This window comes from Aotus nancymaae, unplaced genomic scaffold (genome assembly GCF_030222135.1).
Source record: "Aotus nancymaae isolate 86718 unplaced genomic scaffold, 86718_ANA_hifiasm-v0.15.2.pri h1tg000029l, whole genome shotgun sequence".
Classification (NCBI taxonomy): Eukaryota; Metazoa; Chordata; class Mammalia; order Primates; family Aotidae; genus Aotus; species Aotus nancymaae.
The window spans coordinates 4,714,172-4,737,267 of NW_026988442.1; the positions used below are offsets into that span (position 1 = coordinate 4,714,172).

Consider the following 23,096-nt stretch of genomic DNA (forward strand, 5'->3'; position numbering starts at 1 on the left):
TCACTCTCTGACTGCTTCCTCCACCCCAACCCCCAAATGATATCCAGTAAAGAATTTCTAGTAAATACAATTATGATTTCATTAAACTGCTAGACGGTTGGACTTGTGTAAGAAAGAAACTTCATAAAATGAATCTGTTTTTATTAAAATTTTTTCTGTTATTCTTAGTGTCAGTTCCATAAATGTTACCAGTTAGTTATTTATGGTATATTGACTGTAGATAGAAACTAGGTAAGAATTCTACCATGAAAAATGAAACTGAAAAGTTGTTGAACCAAAGGGCTACCAATGGATTATCCAAACCTACACAGAGACTCCCAGTAGATAACCTTTAGTAACTTTAGAGGCTTCTAAAGTGGCTTGTTAATGCTGTCTCCATAAAATTTAACAAAGAATAATTCCCTATAAGATGTTTTATTGACTTCAAATCTGGAGCAGATAATTTCTAGGTTTCTCATCAAAGCTTCTTTTCTATGTCCAATGAACAGGAAAATCTCTCAAATAGTTAAACAATTGGCCTGGGATTTGGGTGTAGCTTAAATCAGTTAGATTTGGAGCGTGAGGAGTATAAGGAGGCCAAATTTATATATGGAGAAAATAAACGAGCTTTTTCTGAGCTAAGCTTCTCTAACATGCCCCATTAATAACTTTGAAAGTCACTTCCTTTCTTGGATTGTATTTTCTGTATTCCTTACTGATCCCTATGGAATATGAACCAAAGCACCCATAGCACCTCCACCACCAGTTTTTCAGTACCTCTTCTCTTTCTCAACAAGAAAGAATTTCAGCATCCAAAATAGAATCCCTTTCAAATGGCAATTAGCCTTACATTCCTGTTATCTAGTAGTATGTTTGTTACAAAACAGTAATAAAGTGATATTTTTAAAAATTAGAATGAACCTGGATAGCGACAATCTATCCTGAACCGTGTGGCTTTATTTTGAACGATGTAAGTTACTTCAGGAAAATGACTGACAAAGTGCTTTTCCTAGACAACTAAAATCATCAGTCTTGCTGTCCTGTGGTCTTGGTGTTTTAGGTACCTGTGTGGTTCAGGGTAATTTGTAATTGAAAAGCTTATCTGACTTATATTCCCATCTTCTCTGTATTTTCTTTATCCCCAGTTCTACTACCTAAATTTCTGAAGTCTAAGATATAGACCAAAAATAAAAAAAAACTTACTATAGATGAAGATAGGGAAAATAAAATAAAGCAGCTTATAATCTCTTTTGTGGGACATAAAATTTTTTTTTTTAAGAAAGTGAGCACACTTACACTTCTAGAAAGAGAGACTCTTTTTCCTTTCCTTTACCTAGGTACTCTGTGGGAGAAATTCTTTTCTCCTCTTTTCAGGAGACACTAAAGGTAAACTCTGCTTTTTAAAATATTTTATCATAATTCTGTCATGAGAGTTTTGAACAGTTCAGTGCTTTAAAGGACTTCCTTAGTTTTGTAACAGATCAATGTGGCAAAAACTGAAATGCTTAAAAAAGCAAAACTTGGATCATAATAATTTAAAAGCACCATATTCTTTTATGTCATGTAGGAAATAATTTGGCATAAATTAAAACAGGCTGGAAATTGGATTTTGATCTACATTTATTTTTGCCCTCTTTTTCAAATATTTATATCTAATTTAATTCTCTCTATTATCTATACAGGTATATAATCTTCTGTATCTGTGGATTTTTATACATCCACATAGCTATACCTAGGTATACACATAACGTATATTTAATTTTAAAATCCTTATAAAAACAAGTTTTCTTTTTTCTAGAAGTTTTCCTAGGGTTTGCTCATGACTTTCCAATCCAGAATTATGTAAATAAATTATATCATACAAGGCAATATGTTCAAGGAGTTACTACATTAAGTAAGCAAACGTCATATAAAACCCGCATAAACAAAGTCCCTCATTCAGGTTCCTTTGAAACATGTTTATTCTTGGGAACTCATTCACTCTTCAAACCTTCTTACCTTTAAACTGCTTCCAAGCTCAAAGAGCCCCGGAAAGAATTCATATGCCTGAAGCTATACCACCCTGAGAGGATCTGCTCCTTAAATTTTACAATTGTCAGGTGGAGAGAGGGGAGTGAGGAGGAAGGGGAGGGGGGTTGGCTGGGCCCAGAGGAGCCCCTCAGCACACCTGCAACAGAGAGGAGTTACAGAGCGGTGCCAATGACTCAGGCCTGCATCAGGCCTTTAAACTCAGGATCTGAAGGCTGTTGCTCATTTAAAAAAAATAGCAAAACAAAACAAAAACTCTTGGCATAGTGTCATTGAGAGAAGGGATGTTAATCCTCATGACTGGCCAGTCCTGATTCTTGGAACACTAGAATCTGCTTGCTTCGATTTCACCTTCAGATTGAGTTAGGCAAGTATTCTCCTTCACTTCTGGTCTCAGGCTGTGGTTCCTCCGGGCCATTAGACAGCAGCTGTGCTCCATTCCAAAAACAAGTGGCTCATCTATAATGTTAATTGTTCCCTTGCTGCTCACAGGTGGGAATGTGAGCCATGGTAAGTTCAGTGGGCCACATCTATGACCATCTTGTATCAGGTTATTTTCTCTGTAAGGGAAGTCATATATGGAAAGACAAGTTATGTAGAGGAACTTAGTGTTCATGTTTTCCTGAAAAGATGGCAATTCTGATTTTAATGCATTTGCTGTAACCATGAGACATAATTCAGCTTACAGAGCAAAACCTACCTTTTTTTTCCCATTGACCAGAAACATTGGTTTCCATCAAAACCAATTTGTGGTTTCAAAATATAGAATCAACCTAAGTTCCATCTCTGGATGAATAGATAAATAAAATGTGGTACATATACACAATAGAATAATATTCAGCCATAAAATAGAATGAGATTGGCTGGGCATGGTGGCTCATGCCTATAATCCCAGAACTTTGGGAGGCCAAGGCAGGCGGAACACGACATCAGGAGATTGAGACCATCCTGGCTATACAATGAAACCTCGTCTCTACTGAAAATACAAAAAGTTAGCCAGGCATGGTGGCACACACCTGTAGTCCCAGCTACTCAGGAGGCTGAGGCAGGAGAATCACTTGAACTCTGGAGGCGGAGGTTGCAGTGAGCCAAGATTGCACCATTGTACTCCAGCCTGGGTGACAGAGTGAGACTCCATCTCAAAAATAATAATAATCATAAATGAGATCCTGCCATTCGCAACAACGTGGATGGAACTGGAGAGTATTCAGTGAAATAAGCTAGACACAGAAAGACAAATATTGTACATTTTTACTCATATATGCAAGCTAAAAAAATAATATGGAGGTAGAGAATAAAATGACGGATACCAGAGGCTGGGAAGGGTAGTGGGAAGTGGGGGTTGAATAAAAAGGGGTTGGTAAATGGGTACAAAAAAGAGTTAGATAGAAAAAATAATATCTAGTATTCAGTAGCACATTAGGGTGACTATAGTTAACTTATTGTATCTTTCAAAATAACTAGAAGGGTGGAATTGAGATGCTCTTAACACAAAGAAATAATATATACTTGAGTTAATGGATATCCCAATTACCCTGATTTGATCATTAAACCTTGTATGCTTTTATCAATATTTCACATGTATCCCATAAAAAGGTACTATTATATAGCTATAATAATTAAAAATGAAAAATAAAAAATACAAGAAAATAAAAAAACCCACAGGGTTCTGATGACAGCAGGCTGTATATATCTCAGAAACATGGTTCCCAGGAGTCTCCCACTCTCTTTTTATAGTATGATAAATGGCCTTTTGTCTTGTTGAGGAAAAAAACAGCAAATCTTAAGGATTCTCTTCTTCCAAGTTTTTATCTGTCTACAAGAAAGTGATCAAATGCCTTACCCAAGATATCTTGGGAAACAGGTCTAAAATAGACAGGGATTCAGATTATAGTGAGTATTCATCTGCAATCAAAGATTTGATATACAAGAAATATCAAATTTATTTATTTATTTATTTTTAATTTTTTTTTTTTTGAGACAGAGTTTCGCTCTTGTTACCCAGGCTGGAGTGCAGTGGCGTGATCTCCGCTCACCACAACCTCCACCTCCTGGGTTCAAGCAATTCTCCTGCCTCAGCCTCCCGAGCAGCTGGGACCACAGGCACGCGCCACCATGCCCAGCCAATTTTTGTATCTTTAGTAGAGACGGGGTTTCACCATGTTGACCAGGGTGGTCTCGATCTCTTGACGTCGTGATCCACCCACCTTGGCCTCCCAAAGTGCTGGGATTATAGGCGTGAGCCACCCCACTGTGCCCGGCCTCAATTTTACTTTTTAAATCAATGAAATCTTTTTTGAGTTTTCTTTTTGTCCAGTTGGTGGAAAATATGTCTTAGCCATTATAGAATGAGGCCATTCCTCTAGCCTAATGTTGCCCAGTAGTCCCAAAGTCTTCTTTGCTATCTGAAATAAGAAAGTTAGCACGTCTCTGTCAGTCCATCATAATCAATAATGAAATCCATCTTCTTATAGTTGCCAGATAAAATAAAAGGAAACTGCTGCTGTGGTTTAAATGATGGTGTCCCCTCCAAAATTTATATTGAAACTTAATCCACATTGCAACTACTTTGAGAGGTGTGGCCTTTGGCTGGTAATTAAGCCCTGAGGGCTCCACCCCATGGATGGGATTAGTATACTTCTAAAGGTGCTTGAGGTAGAAGGAAATGTTTTCTTGCCCTTCTGCCCCTTCAGCCATGTGAGAACACAGTATTCTTCTACTCCAGAGGATGCAACAATAAAGCACCATCTGGAAGCAGAGAACAAGCCCTCATGATGCCAACCCAACTGCTGCTTGATCTTGGACTTTCCAGACTCTAGAATTATGAGAAATAAATTTCTATTGTTTGTAAATTACCCAGTCTGTGATATTTTGTCATACTAGTGCAGACTAAGATACCTGCTAATTGTGAATTTTATATAAATAATGAATAATTTTTAGTACAAATAAATAGTGCTTTAAATATAAATAGTCACAAATAGTGCATGGAGCATATTTAATGTTAAAAAGCAATTCAACATTTACATGAAATGCAAATTTAATTGGGTGTCCTGTATTTTTCTTTGCAAAATATTGCAACACTGTTCCTTGCTCAAGCCTGAAAATCTCTTGAAACTGGCATCTTCAAACTCTGAGTGCTGTTCTGCCCCAAACTCAGGATTTTTCAAATTCTTGGAGAAATAATCCATGCTTGGGTTCTGTCCTCTTGAGTATAACACAAAGCAAAATTTTCTTTGGTCTTAGCTTCTTTACTAGTCACTTTATATCCAGAACACCTTCTGGTAGTGTCTTCTCTCCTTTCCTGATTTCAAGGCTTCTGGAAAACAGGTTTGAAAGCCAGGTAGTCTAAAAATAACGTTTACTTTTAATCCTGTCATATAGAGCTTCCCTGAGGCAAATAAATGTTTGAGGATTAGATGAGATGAAAGGAAAATAAAAAGGGATCAAACCACAAATTAAGCTTTATCTCAATAAAGCTTTCTGACAAATAGTAATTTATAAAGAAATATCCCTTCCAATAAAGATGGTCATCTTTCCTTTGCACTTTTCCTTCTAGATTAATAATGTGCCATATTGAAATTTGTTGAAAATTACAATACTCTTGGATAAACTACTGTGGAATCACTGTGCTTTCCGTATTTACAGGGTGAATCTACAAACTTGCAGGTTGGTTGAACTGGATCAGGGGATTGGGCTTGCTTTGTACCAAGTCAATAAATCTTCCCATCTGTGTAGATGAGTCTTCTTTCAGTTGACTTGGAAGGGGGTAAACCAAAGTCTATTTGATTTACATAAAAAAACCAGAAGCATACAACAAAACAATCAGTATGTACCTGTCTTAATTGTGAAGAACATTTGGATTGGGAATTGAAAAATATGAATTGGACAAATTGGTGTACCTCTGATTGTGTGACCTAGTTATTTAAACCTAAATAAATTCACCAAGCCTATAGAGATATAATAGGATAGTTTCATATAATGTGGCCAGGCTAATTAATAAGCACTCCAATTACCACCTTTAGAAGTCCACAATTTTGAGACTTCAGAAGACCCCACCCCCCACATGTCTATCTTAAATAGTGTGATTCATTCATGGATGCTCTGATTGCATTTCAATTCTTGGAGAAAGCTGCAAGAAAATAGATAGTCTGACTGTTTACTGTAGTTCCTGCCAAAAATACTTTTCCTAAAAAATTTCTCTTCTTCAGGAAAGGCCTGATATACAGTTGTTTCTATAGCAGGAACTTTCTCTACTTTCTTCAGATGAATGAGAAAAGGTATAAGATCACTTGGAAAGAGTGAGGGTTAGCAGGGGGTTCCTAGCACCTTGAAACTGCTAGTTAGAAAGCTCAGAATAAGCAAATGCTTGCTTTCTCCCCACCTCCCCATCTCCTACCTCTCTCTTTTTATTATTATTATTTTTTAAAATAACTATTTACTCTTCATTTCATCAGAGAAACAGGATATCCTAGAACCAGTGGAAATGCATACAAGGCTCATATAGGTATTTTAAGATTCTGGAATCTAAGGAAACTGTGTTTTTTAATTAGAACTGATTCGAATGCTTTGACAAGTCTTGAAAGAATAACATATGAGGCATTCCAGGTTTACCCTGCAGTCAAGCTCAGCGTTTCCAGCCTTTGAAGTTGCTGATTTACACACATCTGCGATGGGCTCAGCTGGACCCGCCACTTACAGACAACTTTAGAGTCATAGGCCCCAGCTCCACTGCATTTAAAGGGTCTGAGAAAGCAGTACTGTTCATCTCTGCCTGAACATTAGAGTCACTCATGGAGCTTTCCAAAGATTCGAATGCTTATGCTGCACCACAGACCAATTATATCAGAATCTCTGGGGGTGGCATCCAGACATTAGCGTTTTTTAAAGCTCCCAGATGTGGGGTTAACAATTAGGACAAATTAACTTTAAAGCATTCATGAATTAAGATTCATAAAAGGCAGATCTCTAATGCTTTCTAGGGTGACAACTACAGGACTTAAGGGAGTGATCCACACTGGGGGAGATGACCCCCAACTTCAGGGACCTAAGAGCAAATACAGTTCTCAAAGGAGGCTACCCCTTAAGCTTCAAAAGGAGGAACATGTTTTCAACTGTTTAACACTCAAGATGGAGGGAGTAGAGGCAAAGAGTACCTGAAAATCCTAAATTTTCATCCCCATTTTACCACTGGCTATCTTCTACAACACCTTGAACTTCAGTCTCCTTACCTGTTTAATATAGGTTGAGTTTTGATCAGTGACTCTCAATTGCACATTGAAATTTCTTGGGGTATTTTGCAAAGTACTTATGCTTAGGCTGCAACCCAGACCAATTAAATTAGAATATCTTGGGCAGTAATTCAAGACTTTGCTATTTTAACATATTCCTCATGTAGGGCTTCCAGGTAAAATAGAGGATGCCAATGTCTTTGAACTTCAGACAGATAAAAAAATATTTTTATTACAAATATACCTCAAATATTTGCATTGGGCATACTTACATTTTAAAAATTATTTATTGTTTCAGATGAGCAACAAATAATGCCAAAATCTGGCAACCCTACCAATGTGATTATGCCAAATCTGGCAGCCCTACCAATGTGATTAAAATATGCAGCCAGAATTACTGGTGTCCTTGCTACTCATGGGGTGATCTTCAGATCAGCAGCATCAGCTTCACCTGGGAGAAATGAAAATTTATGGGACCCGATCCATACCAACTGAATCAGAAACTTCAACAAAATCCTCAAGCATTTATGTGCACATGCATCTTTGAAAAGCACTGGCTTAGGTGACCCACTACAAAGTTTCCAAAATCTTCCAACCCTCCAGCCAAAAGCAGCAAATCCAGAGGTTGCTGCACAAATTAAAGAGAGCCCCTAAGTTCACAGAAACTTCAGAAATGGTTTTCATTGCATGTATGGCAAGAAAATTGGTTGCTTCTATTTTTCAACCCAACTCTAAGATAAAAATGTGCTCATTCTTTTGTTAAACGACAGAGGATTGGAGCTTAAATTAGGCCTCCACTCACACTACTTGGCCTGCCCGTGCCTGTTCTCTCCAAAGAGGCAGGGCCTGGACTCTGACCGAGATCTTATTTTAGTCAGGAGAACATGAAGCTGGATTGACTTCATCAGCCTGCCACCAACCCAAAAATTGTGACTCAGACCTGACCTGTCTTTGCCTGCAGGAGAAGGACTCCTCACCTTAGCCAATTCACTAGGCCTTCCCTTCATTAACATGAGGATGTCTTGCCCTCTAATGAGATATCTAGATATTAATAGTTAGATTAGATAAAGAGACATATTATATATACACATTGTTTTTGCTGATATTAAAACAAAATTTTAACTCTTCCAAATTAAAAAGTATAGCATTTCAGAAGCTCTATAAGAATTCTCAAGCCTAAACATTATCACACCCTAAGCCATAGTTTATCAAACACCGTTAGTCCATTAGCTACCCCCTTTCTGAACTCAAGGCAAATCCAACTGTAGAAATAAATACCAAACATATTGTCATGTTCACACTATACATCACATTTGTTTGAAAATGTGACTACAACATCAAGTTTTATTTTCTCAAATATATACTTCTTTTTCTAGTATCAAGAGCTTTGACAAAAGGCTAAATATACATCAACACCTCTCCCATATGACCACGTGTGTATTTAAGGGGAACGTTAATGTTTATGTTTCTAATGGATTTGCATTGAACTCAAGAAAGCATTGTTTTGCAAGAGATGTTAGCTGTACAAAAAAGTACCTTTCTTTTTCCGCCAATGAATTTGTTAGCTTAAGGATAATTAAGACTCCAATCTAAAAAACATCTGTTTAGTTTGCAGGTTAGTACCTTGCATGTTCAAATGCATTCCAGACGAATGAAGATGTTTCTCGGGACTCAGAATGTCCTTTAAAATCTCTTACTTTCCACTGGAAAAAGAATAAATCAAGAGTGTAAAATGACTGAGGGTCTGAGTTAGACTCTGGATCCTCTGGCTCTGATCACTTTCTCTAGGAAGACTCCATCGAAGTTTTCAATGGCTAAATGCAATTTTTGCCCCATCTATTATTCCAAATCAGAACAATGTGCATGCTAGCCTTGCTAGTAACTAACATTAGTGTAGATATGCTAACGTGACTTCACAATTAAAGGACAGATTCTAGTGCTTTTTAACCACTAGCAATTTTCTCCTTACGATTGGGACCAAGTTGATGACCTAACTTACATTATTTTTTCCTTCAATTTAGTATAGTTGACAGTGAACTCAGTTCTTCCCACCAGATCATGCCTTTGGCTGTGGAGTTCCTGACGGATGTTAGCTGGCTCCAATTTGTCCTCCTTGCTTGCTGAGGTGACCGGCCTCTTTGCACCAGAGGGACTAGAGCCATTCAAGCCAACACCCACACAGGGTGGGACTGATTCTCCCTAGACATAAATCTGCCAGATTGTCATCAGCTAGATCATCCCCCTACAAGGGCAGAGAAGTAAAAGCAAGCTGAATCATAGATTACTTCACAGCTTATAGCTAACAAAATAACAAACTCAAAAGTTAATGCAATTATTTTCCTGAGTTCAAGACCATATACTGAGACAATTGGCTAAAAAGTAAATATACACATATATAATATATATGTATAAATATATAATATATATGTACAAACATACATATATATGGTAAGAAACTCAGATATTCAAAAATTTTCTAAAGATACTCAAAGGTATTTGCCAAAAAGATGGAAATTAGATTAATGTGTGAATAACATTCTAAATAAAACATTTTTAAAGTAAATTATATACTTAAAAACTCCATAGTACACTTATTAAACTTATAGTTATTTATTATAAAAATATGCTAGATAATACAAACTACCAAGGTTATTTTTGGTAGCTACTTCAAATTAAAACTGAGAGATTCTCAAGTAACACCCAAATTCTTCACCTTTCTTGTACTTCCATCTCCTTCCTTCCCTTGTATTTTCTCAGAGACAAATATGGCCAGTTCAGATAGAAGGATGACTTAAATGGAGGTCAGAAGATATTAATCAAACTGTATAAGGAGTATTGTGGGGATAGGAAACAATGTTTCCTCCATAAAAGACAAGGGAGCTGAACTGAAAATAGGAAATGTATGGGCATGGCAGCTCACACCTGTGAGGAGCTCCTCAGTAGCTACTCACTCCTGTGAGGAGGAGGCTAAGGTGGGAGGATTGCCTAAACCTAGCAGTTAGAGGCTGCAGTGAACCAAGATCACGCCACTACACTCCACCCTGGGTGACAGAGGAAGTTCTTGTCTTTAAAAAAAAGAGAAAGGAAAGGAAAAAAAAGGAGAAAAAAATAGCTATCATGCATATGTATCTTTGATGTTGTTGAAGATGCTTTGAATACAAAACCTAAAACTTTACTCCTACAAAATATAATTGTATTTAACTTGACTTGTACAGTTTTGTCCTTCAAGCTGTATATGCTTTATTCCAATGAACTCTAATGAGAAATAATCCCTTGAAATATTAAGGGCTGTTCTAGTTACCATTGCTGAGTAATAAATTATCCCAAAGCTTGGGGACTTAAAACATGCTCGTGATTTTGTAGATCATGAATTTGGGAATACCTTAGGTAGGCAACTCTAGCTCAGGGTCTCACATACGGTTGCAGTAGACGTTATCTGGGACTCCAGCCATCTGGAAGCTCCACTGGGTAGGATGTTTGAGAAGGCTCTCACACCTGGCTGGTAGTTGGTGATGACTATCGGCTGACATTCAGCTGAGGCTGTTAATAAGAGTGCCTACTGTATGTGGCCTCTTTGCCTGGCAGTCTTGGGGAGGTCAGGATTCTTATGTGGTCTTCAAAAGCAAGTATTCTAGCTGCAATACTTTTTCATGATCTGGAATTAAAAGTCATTCAGTGTTACCTCTGCCATATTCTATTGCTTAGCAGCAAATCAGATCCAAGGGGATAATTAGACATCCTCTCTTGATGGGGGAAAGGCAAGGCTCTACAAGAATATGTGGCACTGCAGATGTTATTGCAGCCATCTTTGGAAAATCTGCTATAGATATTCAAGGAATTAACTAAAATACACTGGATTTAAATGGAGATAGATTAATTGATTGATTGATGTATATGGTTTAAGGTATATAGTCAGCCCTCTGTATTCCTGAGCTGTGCATTTGCAGATTTAACCAACAGCAGATCAAAAATATTCAGGAAGAAACATTAATAAAAAATAAAACAATTAAAAATAACACAAATAATAAGCAATACAGTATAACAACTAGTTACATAGCATTTACATTGTACTAGGTATTAGAAGTAATCTAGAGATGATTTGAAGTATATACAGGAGGATAAGGGTAAGTTATAGGCAAATGTTACCCATTTTAGAAAAGGGACTTGAGCATTCACGGATTTTGGTATTTGAGTGGGTCTCAAGTATGCACATGATTGTATGGGACTGTATGCACAACGGCAATTAAGATCTGCTGAAAGCAATTCCTCTGGGTTGAGCTTCCACTCAAGGAAGTACCCCATTGAAAAGACATGGCATAAGAGAACAGTTGGGAATTGTTCTTATAGGATAAATCTCTTATTTAGTAGCATCCCAGCAAAGGCTTAGAAAAGGAAGGAAAAGAAAGATGCAGAATGCAAAAGGAAGAAATGAAAGAGAGGGAAAGAGGGGAAGGGAAGGGATGGCAAGAGAAGGGAGATAAAACATAGAAACCTCTTTCTGCCAGTGCCTGGCCTCCCTGAGATGGGTTACCAAAGCAACCACAACTTAATTGAGCAGGAACTCGTGTCTTTTTTTGTCATGGCCCATAGGCATGCTGTTTGCATGTATGCTCTTTCTTCCCTCTGCTTATAGATTTACGTGCTGAGACACAACTCAAAATGAAGAGCTATAAATACAGAGGAATCAATGTATTTGTTTTTATCCACTGTCTCCGATGCCCTGATTTTGATATTTTTCCACTTTAGAAGTCAGGAAGACTCAGTGTTATGCTGGCTTTTAAAAAATACTTTTAGGAGTTAACTTATTTCTCAGAGTTTTGAGCAAATTAAATAGTAGAGTTATATCTCCCTTGGAAATTTGAAAGGATGTACTACTAACATTTTCCTGGCCTTTTTTGAGTATTATCTTTGCTAAATTTCCTATTCTCTAAATTATTTATTCAAACTTCTTAAACCACAAGCCAACTAATTTCTATAAAGGTTTAATATTCTCCTAGGCACTTAGGATGTGATTAAAGATAATTAATGGCTTTTCAGTGCCAAGACTCATCTCTTTTTGGATTTTCTAATGCCCTTCACAGTAACATCTTAATATATTTATATTTGCCTGGCACATATTTTTTAATGGGAAGGAAACTGTAAAGTTTATTTTTAACTAACTGGTTGAATGCAAAAAATAGTCTTTGCCCTTGGATTGTCCTTGTTTGTAGTGTGGGTATCAGGAGAATGAGGCAAGCCAGGCTGTGAGGAGTCTGTGGATCATGGCTTTGGCAGCGTGGAACCTGGGACATAGAGTCCCCCTTGATAGGTCTGTTCAGCAGACCGACTTTGTTGTAAATATTTAGATAGAAATGGGCTTTAGAGCAGCCACATCTGAAGACCCACAAGGCTGAACGTTATACAGGGTGTGTATTGTTTATGGCTGTGATAAATGTTTAAAAGGGAGAAATCCAATTGACTCCTGTCGTGATACTGTTAATTAATTGCTTGTGGTGTCTGTTCATCAAGAGTGAGCCTAGAAACCTGTTAGTTCACTTACCACAGGGGCTGGACTTAGCAGATGGGAAAAATATTATTTTGGCATGTTTTTAATGGCAGCACAATTTATTTTTATCTAGCTCTCTTTGGTGTGTATGAAAGGAGACTGCCACCTGTGCTTTGTGGATGAGTGTCAATGATTCGGACAGATTAATTTATGGCTTAGTAGACAACCACAAAAGATTGCTGAGGTAGAACTCACCTTTTGGCCAGCTTGACATGAACTTCAATTTTACTTCATTTTCCCAGGCCTGGAAGATTGTATTTAAGTAATATTATACCAAGTAGAATATAATCTGTACTTTCTCTTAATCATGGAAAGTACAAATAAAGATATAGACTTGTTTCCATACCTCTGTGTGTGTGTGTGTGTGTGTGCGCGCGCGCGCGCACGCATGCTGTAAAATCTGACTTACCTAAATTCTGACATTTGTAACTGCTTTTTCAAATGCTGGAAGCACAGATACATCTTGAATGATGTAAAAGCACATTCATATTTTTAGTAATAAATCTTTGACTGTAGAATATCATTTAAATAAATTGAAAAGCAGACCAATATTAACATTATGATTTATATGCTACTTGCTGCTAGAGACTTGACATAGAATACCAATTATGAAAATGGTACAGTGCTAGATTTCTTCCTGAATTATTACACACACACATTATACTTTGCAGGGAGCAGGTTTGACTTAAATGTAAATTACCAGGGCTTTTTTTGCTCTTTCAAAGGACTATTTGTTGTATTACCCAGTGCTTTTCTATCCCTCATAGTTGAAGTAATTAAGATCATTTGCAGGGCCTGGTTTGCTCATTTTGCCTAGTTACGTTGCTGCTATGGTCCATTATGTCTAGAGGGGAGCACCATTATTTAATCTGAACATCTGGAATCCATCATATGTAGTGAAAGACAAGATGTATCCTCAGTTTTAAGCCAACTCCATGATAAAATTGATGGATGGGACCAATGTGTATGGTGAAGAAGATTGATACTTAAGATCTGTATGTTGTGATTGGAAGATCACAAGAAGACTTTTATTCTGCCTCATTTTTGTTTACTTTATTTCATTATATTGTATTTTATTTTATTTATGGCACAGCAATCAGAATCTGATTGAGGATAAACTCATCCTATTTGGGTCAGAGCATTAGAAGAAAGAAAGAACTGACATTTCTCAACCTTCTCTAGCTGAAGACTCTCTTTGCTGCAACTACTTGAAGAGTTCAAGAGGAATACTTTCCTGAAGAATTCCTGATCTGTCTTTAAGCAGCTGTAGAGAATATTCACTAAGAGTAATGGGACACATCTCTCTCATGCCCACTTCTTTTCTCTTATCCCTGCAAGAAAGTGAAGTTTCTTGGAGTCAGAGGTTTATCTTAGTTTATTGTAATCAGACACGTATATGAAATCCAAAGCACACAATCTTCATTTTTAATAATATGAATCACCCCCCTGTTTATGTGCTTTTTCTGGTCCTTAACCTTTTTTTTTTTTTTTGCCTTTTTAATTTTAAGAACATCTGTCCCCACTGCAACTTCACTTTCATCAGGAAATCTAATTACAAAGATAGAAAAGAGTATAGCAGGTGAAGCAAAAGACAGCAGCTCCACCTCTTAATACTGAATACTTATATGACTCCCAGATGAACAGCTGGATCCCTTTGCAGCTAAAAACTAATTCACCTGGTGTAAAAAAAGGCAATTGATGGATCAAAGAAGTAGTGCAGATAACAGAGAAAGTGATGTGGATATGAAATACATTAGGGAGCATAAAAATGCAGTTTGGCCAGGATTTATTTCTAGTTATGCATTGATGAGGAGACATAGGGGGAAAATTGTCAAATTAAAAAAAATTCTTCTGGCAAGTTTAAACTTTGCCTCTATCCTTTTTCTCTTAATCTGCTACCCAGATATGCACTTAAAATAGGAATGCGGGCCTACTGGGGCATGAAATAGTTGAGAACTATTCAACAATGAGGAGAATGAGAGAAATCTATTTAGAAGGACATTTTAGAATTAAAGCCAGTTGAACCTGAATAGTCACAGATAATTTAACATGACCCCTAAACCATTAGAGGGATTTTTACGACAAGGACCTGGCTCTGTATTAACGATGTCATCCTTCTTAGAAATTGATAACTATAGAAGTTATGCTATGTGATATAAGATAAGAATGACTGCTCTTCATGTTTACAAGAGATCAGAGTGGATAAGAACCAGGTGAAACACAGGAAACCCAACGGAGCTCCTTCATCCTCTTCTCAGAGTCACAGTCATTCCAGGGAATCTGCACATCTTCTGGCTTTCCCATTTCTATCAGATGGTTACTTAGGAATAAATGAAAATCAGCAAAAGTGCCATGATAATTATCACAAATTTGTATGAAATAATGAAGCAGTTTCATGCATTTTCTTCTATACATTATCTCTGTTAATGAGCTAAAAAGGGTGTACAGGTGCATCTGAACACTTGGACGAGTGAGATTCTTTTAGTCTTGTCTCACTGATTCCCAAAGTGTATCTAAATCTTTCCAGAGGAGGACTTCTATTGTCAACACTTGATAACCAAACCCTTTGTTTGCTTTTTTCCTACCATACACTACTTGTTAATCAACTTGCACAAAAGCAATTTTTGGTTCAACTATGTCCCAAGTGGCTAACTGGCTATGACTTTATTTTGCAGGTGCAGTAACTTTGTTAGCTGTTATTTTAAGGAGCTCCAGCCATGGGCTCATTTGATAGATTTAATTGCCAACATCTTGAACAAAATCCTTGATTTTAAAATGCTAATTTAGCATATTTAGCACAAAAGCAGATTGCCAAATAAGTATCCCATTTGATTTGCTCTATAAGCAATAGACAACCACTTCATTTGACAAGGTAGACACTTGGAAACGAAAGATGAAAGCTTGGAATATGACCTGTAAGTCCAAAAATCACAGTCCAGGAAGCAAGAAAGGACATGAACAGCCCATGTCAAGTATCCAGGAATTTCTAAGTATAATGCAGAACTTTGAGAATGAGAAATAATCTCTCTCTCTCTCTCTCTCTCTCTCTCTCTCTCTCTCTGTGTGTGTGTGTTTTCTTTATCTGAGCATGTTTTTTATATACTGCCTTGTCTGGTAACTTCATTAGGTCTGCATAATTATAGTTTGCTTCAACCTTAGTCTGCATCAGTATTCATTATTATCTATTTGGTGCATTGTAGCAGCATAAATATAACTAAATTACTAGGGTCAAACCATAATGGGAGCTGCTGTGATGGTAATTAGAGCAGAAATATAGTCTTTTTTTGGTAAAACTTGCAGAACTGTAGCATGAGGTGTGTTCTTCTAGGGTACAATTAAAGTCAGGTTGTGGGTTCAAGGTGGTAAAATGATAGATAATGAAGGTACACACCATTAATAACAGTTCTGAAAGATGCTGTGTATCAACTCTGTTCTCTCTGAAAGGTAGCTCCGAGGTTGATGCTAAGACAAAAACCAACAGAGGGCTTAGAGGTAAGATGCAAACTTCCATGCCTTCACTAATTGTCACTGGAAAGCTAAAACTGTATTGAATTATTTAAAAGGATAAAAAGGAACAGTAGATAGTCTCCTTTTGTTTTTGTGGCTGTTGAAATTATTAAATTTGAATTTAGTGGAACAATGCTTTAATTAATTCTATGTGTCTTTGCCATGTTGGGCTGAGTCGCTCACATCACATCTTTAGAATTTAGAATTTGCTATACCTTGGAGCGGAATCACCCTTATTGTCTTTACATGCAGCCCATAATCCTGGAAAGCAGAAACAGAATTCCACTCTCATCTTCCTCAGTTTGTAGACTCTCTAAGTGTAGTGACTCTAGACTCAATGTGAGGTATGTGGAAATGTTTCAAAAGAGAACAAGGCCTCAAAATTAATAAATATCTGCTGATTAACTTTTTTCATTAGCAGCAGCAAAAAATTGAAATAATTCTAAACCAGTAAAATATCTTATTAAAAACCCAATTGAAAAGTCTGCGTACCCAAGATGTAATAAAGGCTTGCTCTTCAGGCGCACAATTGAAGCCTTTGATCTCTACCTAGGACTGCTCATTTGATCTCATTTGATGCACTCCTGGCTACTTATTAAGCATGTATACATGCAGGATGTTCAAGGTTGTAGGCAACCTTTTCCAAACTAAGTTTTTTGACCTTCGTGGCTTTGTGGAATTTAAAAAATCATTTATGTTTTATACTCTGAAATGAAAGTTTCCAATTTGGAAAGCTGTTTAAAGTCAACGGTTGTTTCTCCAATAACTAACATAGAGCTTGGCACGCAGTAGGCACCTTATAAATTTCGCTTTGAGAGAATGAATAAATGACTGGGTAAAGCCAATGGATACAAAGGGACCCAATAAACTATGTGAATGTTAAACCAAAAAATGGAAAAACATTTGGCCTCAAACTAATAACCACACAGAAAACTGAGCACATGTTTTCTGCTCTTGTTGATTTTCCAAAACACACAGTTAAGAAGTTTCTCATGTAGCATCACACATAAAGTCTTAGACTGGTGAGTTATTTATTGGATATGTTATCCATGATATAATCACTTGTGTATCTTTTGACATTAATTGTTCACTTTTGGATGATTTCACAATCAGTTATAGATTCTTTCAGCCCTCCTTTTTAAAGGTAACTTTCTAATTGTAGTTATTTTTATAGTTTTTATAGTTAGTTATTATAGATAACTTACATTGTATGTTCAAATTTTAAAAACTGATTAATAAGCCAAAATTATGGCAGATTGAATAATGTTTTAGCAAATATCTGCTTTTTTTTTTTTCTCATGCCCATGCTTGATTTTCAGCTTGGCCATGTTAATAGATGTGACTTAACATCTATGTGGCTTGAAATGTGCTACACGTGTGGGCTTACTCTCCTGCTCTGTCTTTTGCCATGAGAAGAATGTATCTCACTAGCCACTGACCAGGACAAGGAAGATGAGAAATAGTTATAGCAAATCTATACCCAGCCTGTAGCTCTAAGCAAAAGCTAGTCAAACTCAGCCTCAGTTTGTAGACTCCCTGATGATCTGAAAAAATAAAAAAAGAAAATTAGTGTTTATTGTGGAAGGCCAGTAAGTTTGTATGTTTTGTTATGTAGCATTGTTGAGAAAATAGCAGACCGATGCAACTATTTATGAATTAACACCATTTTGCTTTTAGGCACGTCTTCTCTATGTAGGCACTATAACATAGGTTCCCTTAATCTTTACCATAATCTCATAAATTAGACACTATCTTATTTCTATTTTATATATTTGAAATCTGAGGCCTCAAAAGGTGAAGAGAATTTCTGGACAAGACCAATTTCTACATCTCCAAATCCCATGTTACATGCTGCTTCATCCATTTAAATGTATCTTAGTGAGCCTGCCTCACTGTCTGGTACCTAGTAAGTCCTCAATAAAAACCAATTTGCTTAACTTTCCTTCTTCTTTCTTAAATTTTATTTATTATATTAAATGGAAATATTTGATTAAAATAAGCTAACCAAGGTCTTGTGTGGAATAGGAAGAAGTATCGTGCATGTTTTCTTCTGATAAGGTGCTTCTAAAATAGAAGTGGAGGTAAAATGTGTCATACCTATGTAACAATCCTGCACAATCTTCACATATACCCCAGAACTTAAAGTATAATAAAAAAAGAAGCTAGTATAACAATAAGAAGCTACCTATTACATATTTAACAAATAGATTGAGATAGTAATTAAAGCAGGGTCTCAATCCAGACATAATTAATTGAAAACCCGAGTATTTCAGTTAATAATCACTTTAGAAGGTGAGAAAAAAGAAATATCTGCAGTAATGAATGAAGTATGCTTAATTCATTAGTACTCTTCAATCTCTCCTTAATCTAAATGACTAAGAGTTGATTATAAGTATTTTATAGTCAGCACACTTATACTGTAACAGTACTACAGAAATTTTCTCTCCAAATGCATAAAGTCACATATCTCCTCCCTAAATGCATATTTTAAGTCAAATTATGATTTTTTAAAAGAAGATCTATCCCTAAAAGATATTTCTCATTCACTAGGACTGCCCCTGGAATACCCTCTCATTCCTTGTATGCTTGGTACAGTAAATTCCTTAACAATTGACTTAAGGACCTCCTCTTTTCTTACACCTTTTCTGATATTCCCATGTAGGTGGTCTTTCTGTCTCCTAAACTTCTGTAACAAAAATGGCAAAATTTTAATAGATTTTTTACATTGTTTTATTTATGTCATCTTCCTATCTTCTTCCTTTATTCCGCTCTTTGAAGGCAGGTATTTTGGTCTCCTGTGTTAGCAAACTTAGTGTTTGACATGCAGTAGGCACTGCCAAAATCTAAAATAAATGAACACAGTTAAGTCTTAAGAACTCAGCCTTTAGGAAGAGAGAAAAATAGAAATGTAATCATTTACAAAGAGAATTGAGAGAACTAATTATTGGTGCCAAGAGCCCAGGACTCAGTTAGGCTATTGAGTTATGATCAGTGGGGAAGAGAACTGAAAACAGAAAAAGAAAGAGATGTTAATGGAAAGACAAGAGAGAATAATAGTGAATATTTTCATTTATTTAGTTGAAATTTTTTTCCCTTGAATCCTTGAGGTACTCTGTCAGATGGAATTAAGTATTTATCAGAGAATTTTTATGCACATAAATAGGCTACATGTATGACTAATGTAATGGTGTCCTTACATAATCAAGTTAATAAAATCAAATGTATTCACTTAAAAAATCAATTCAGAACATTTTCTTCATTCCATCAACTTCGATGCTTATGTTCTTCCCCATGACCCCACTGCCTTCTGCTGTGAGAGGGAGGCTGAAGATGAAATGGTTAATGCAAGCCTAGACATTCACAAGATAAATGTAATTCTGACATTCCTTCAGACTACTACTGGAATTGAACTCTGGACAAAATCCCCTTTTATCTCCCTCTCATCCACCAGACATACTTAACATAAAAATATAGAGTAATGAGAATACATTCTGAAGTAAATTTAAATGTTTTTCTCAAAATCAGCAACTTGTGGTATTACACAAGATACTGAATCCATGTATATAACTAACATATGAAATGAGAGTTACACAATACCAGTTGTTCCCAAAGGCTTCATACACTTGCTGCAGTCTTGCAATGCAGTTTAGAATGAGGTCAGAGGAATTGAACATTGAGCTCTTTCTCTTTGTAGCTGCGTCCCAACATCTTTCTGCTAAAATAAATGGGGCTAATAAAAGCCATCTTAAATGGAGCTAATAAAATTTATCTATAAAAATAATGTATATTTTAATATAGAAATTTTATAGAGAAAATGTAGGTATTGGAGGCAATAAAAGCCTTCAATAAATATTAATGTCATCTATCTATCTGTCATCTATATCTTCCATCTACCTATCAATCATCTATGTATCTATCTGATATTGTGGATTGGTAACCAACATTAATTCACTTGACTGAGATAATTCACTTGACTGAGGCATTTAACGTACCTCTTGTGGAGAAATTACAGTAGAGCAGTATAGAATCTTAAGTTGGATATTCTGGGTTTGAACATGGGTTGTGTGACCTTGGGAAAATGTATTTAATCTTGCTGGCCTTAGCTTTTTTTAAGATAAAGGGAATAATAGTTTTTACCTCTTTAAATTATTATAAGGATTAAATGATCTAATACCTGTTGCAGTACTTAGAATAATAATTGACAAATAGCAAAGAGGAATAAATATTAGGTATTATTTCCACAGTTCTATAAAAAGCAAGTCAGTTTTAACTTTCATTTTATCTCTTTTTTTCAGATAAAAAGGAAGAAAAAGAAACAGTGCCTATAAATGGTATTAGAGTAACTTAGAGAGAAATATCTTATAATGTGCTTAAAATTATGGAAAGTTTTTCAATTCTAGCCTGAAATTTATAATCAGTTCTAAGTAATTCCTTAAGTCTAATTGTTAGGTCTTTTCAATCCATGGGTTTTCAGATAAGATAACCAAAGCATTGACTGCAGTAAATCGAGCTTTTGAAGGTATTATCATTCTGTTAACAATAAAGCTGAGAGGATAGATTTGTTTTATATTATTTTCACATGCTAATACTAGTCAATGACCTGAGCTGAATTTGAAGTGGCATTCTTGAAAAGAAAGATTCCCTTTACAAATCCTTTAACCTCTAATGCAGTCATTTTAATTCACAACAGGCTAGAACCTTGTATAATTGTTCTCAGCTCAATACAATGTTTAACAGCTTTTGATTTACATGTTGGGCAGCTGTTTTGAATAAGAAGTTGTCCATCATGGATCCTTTTGTCATCTGTCCAAGGAATGTGTTTATAAATGGTTCCAATTATAGTAATGAAGGATTCATGTGAAAACAATGATCAATAGCTAACCTTAGAAACAATGTAAGTCAAAGACACATGTAAACTGTGACCAGGCATAACACAGTCAATTACTATGAGGAAAGTATACCATTGCTCCTGGAAAACAAATGGAAATTTTCAAGTCTTTGACTATTGGACAGATTTTGATTCCACGACACAGAAGCATTTAGATTCTGTGTTAAATAAATCATTGACCCACATATGACTGAGACTATGCAGATTAATGAGAACCTCAACAGTGGCCAGGGAAAAGGCAGTTCAATGAAGCCAGCTAGATCAGGTCCTCACTGTGATTATGGACTGCACCCCATTAGCCTTCAGGAACAGATGTCTGTTGCTATAAGAAGGAGCCACGTCAATAGTGAAGTTTCTGTGCAAACATGTTTCAGACTATGTCAGACACATCTGGTCAAGGGCTTTGTAATAGCTTTATTTATTTCTTGCCTGAACTGGAACGTCAGAAGCATGCACTCCACATTAAGCCAAGAGTTCCCTTTGTTCCACACGGCTGCCACAGCTGGAACCTTTTGTTGGATGATACAGCCAGATCTTCTGTAGAGACCATTATATTCTTTGGCGTATTTCAGTGAGTTTGCATCTTTTAATCCACCTCAGCAAGCAGTGGGGAGTTCATAAGGGCCATGCACAGGGCCTTCTCTTAAAACTGTACAGAAACACCAGCTGGGATTGCAAAATTGATAGCATCAAGGTGGCCTGCTACCAAGTTGGCCTTAGTGAGATGTGCTCTCTGCCATAGCCCTGTTTGCTTAGATCATTTAGGAAAAAAACATCAAAACAGAAGTAACTTCTCATTCTTGTGTGTTGAGGTTGCTCATAGGTTACTATCTGCAGCCAAGAAGAAAAAAGGCCAAAGAAATTTTGTCGTAGACTATAAGATCTGGGTATGATGCACAGTTTCATGAGAGTTACTACAGAAACGTCTAGCCTACAAAAGTAGAAGGGACCAGTTAAGACAAAGTTCTGCCTAGATTTCTAATATAACTAAAGCTGTTTTCTCCCTCTTCCTCTCTCTCTCTTCTCTCTTTCTCTCTTTTGTTAACCACACCAATTGAAAGCCCAATTTCCATGTATAAAACATCCCTGAGGAGTCATAAGTTAAAAGGAGGTGGGGGCTGAAAAGCATGGGTAGATATTCAGAAATGTGCACCAAAAAGTCTTTAAGACACATTGAATTGATTGTATTTGAGCTGGTTGTCAGAAGTTTGGTGCCTACTTTTAGTTTTCAGAAACACAATCTCAAACATGAGAGTAGCTCTGCTCCAGCCCTGGAGAGTAGCTCTACTCCAGGCAAAGTGAGGGGCACCTGCCCCTCACTAAAACTGACCTCCAAATTCATCTCCTGAAGCATCCCCATCAAGAGTGTCTGATGGAGGGTGGGCACATTTGTATCCCAGTACTTTGGGAGGCCAAAGCGGGCAGATCACAAGGTCAGGAGATGGAGACCATCCTGGCCAACATGGTGAAACCCCATCTCTACTAAAAATACAAAAATTAGCTGGGTGTGGTGGCGTGTGCCTGTAATCCCAGCTACTCGGGAGGCTGAGGCAGGAGAATCGCTTGAACCAGGGAGTCAGAGGTTGCAGTGAGGTGAGATCGCACCACTACACTCCAGCCTGGCAACAGAGTGAGACTCTCTCTGTCTTGAAAAAAAAAAAAAGTTAAAGAAACAAATGACTTTATGCAAGTAAACCATTATTATTTTCTCATATTTTTGTTTCATTTTTAAATATATATAATTTTTAGCAAAAATAGTGTCATACTACATATGCTATTTGTAACATGTGCTTACACTTTTAAATAAAGCAGAAAAAGTTAATTTAATATACATAAATCATATGCAAATGAAATGCCATAATAAAAATATATCATGCATAAATTAAATTAAATATCTACATAAATAAGTTAAATATATATA

The 23,096-nt window shown here is 36.5% G+C and overlaps 2 long non-coding RNA genes across 2 annotated transcripts in view; one reads left to right on the plus strand and one right to left on the minus strand.

Annotated features, from left to right (window-relative positions):
• Positions 1-1,616: 1,616 nt before the first annotated feature.
• LOC105719364 (uncharacterized) overlaps positions 1,617-23,096 on the minus strand; it is an 83,921-nt gene continuing 62,441 nt past the window's right edge. Inside the window, exons 4-7 of the long non-coding RNA XR_002477634.2 lie at positions 10,618-10,890; positions 9,235-9,477; positions 8,859-8,938; positions 1,617-2,567 (exon numbers count right to left, since the gene is read on the minus strand). This is a non-coding gene — a long non-coding RNA (uncharacterized LOC105719364). The remainder of the gene's footprint in view (positions 2,568-8,858; positions 8,939-9,234; positions 9,478-10,617; positions 10,891-23,096) is intronic.
• The window catches only part of LOC105719365 (uncharacterized), a 107,318-nt gene continuing 100,778 nt past the window's right edge, over positions 16,557-23,096 (plus strand). Inside the window, exons 1-2 of the long non-coding RNA XR_001107963.2 lie at positions 16,557-16,631; positions 20,583-20,626. This is a non-coding gene — a long non-coding RNA (uncharacterized LOC105719365). The remainder of the gene's footprint in view (positions 16,632-20,582; positions 20,627-23,096) is intronic.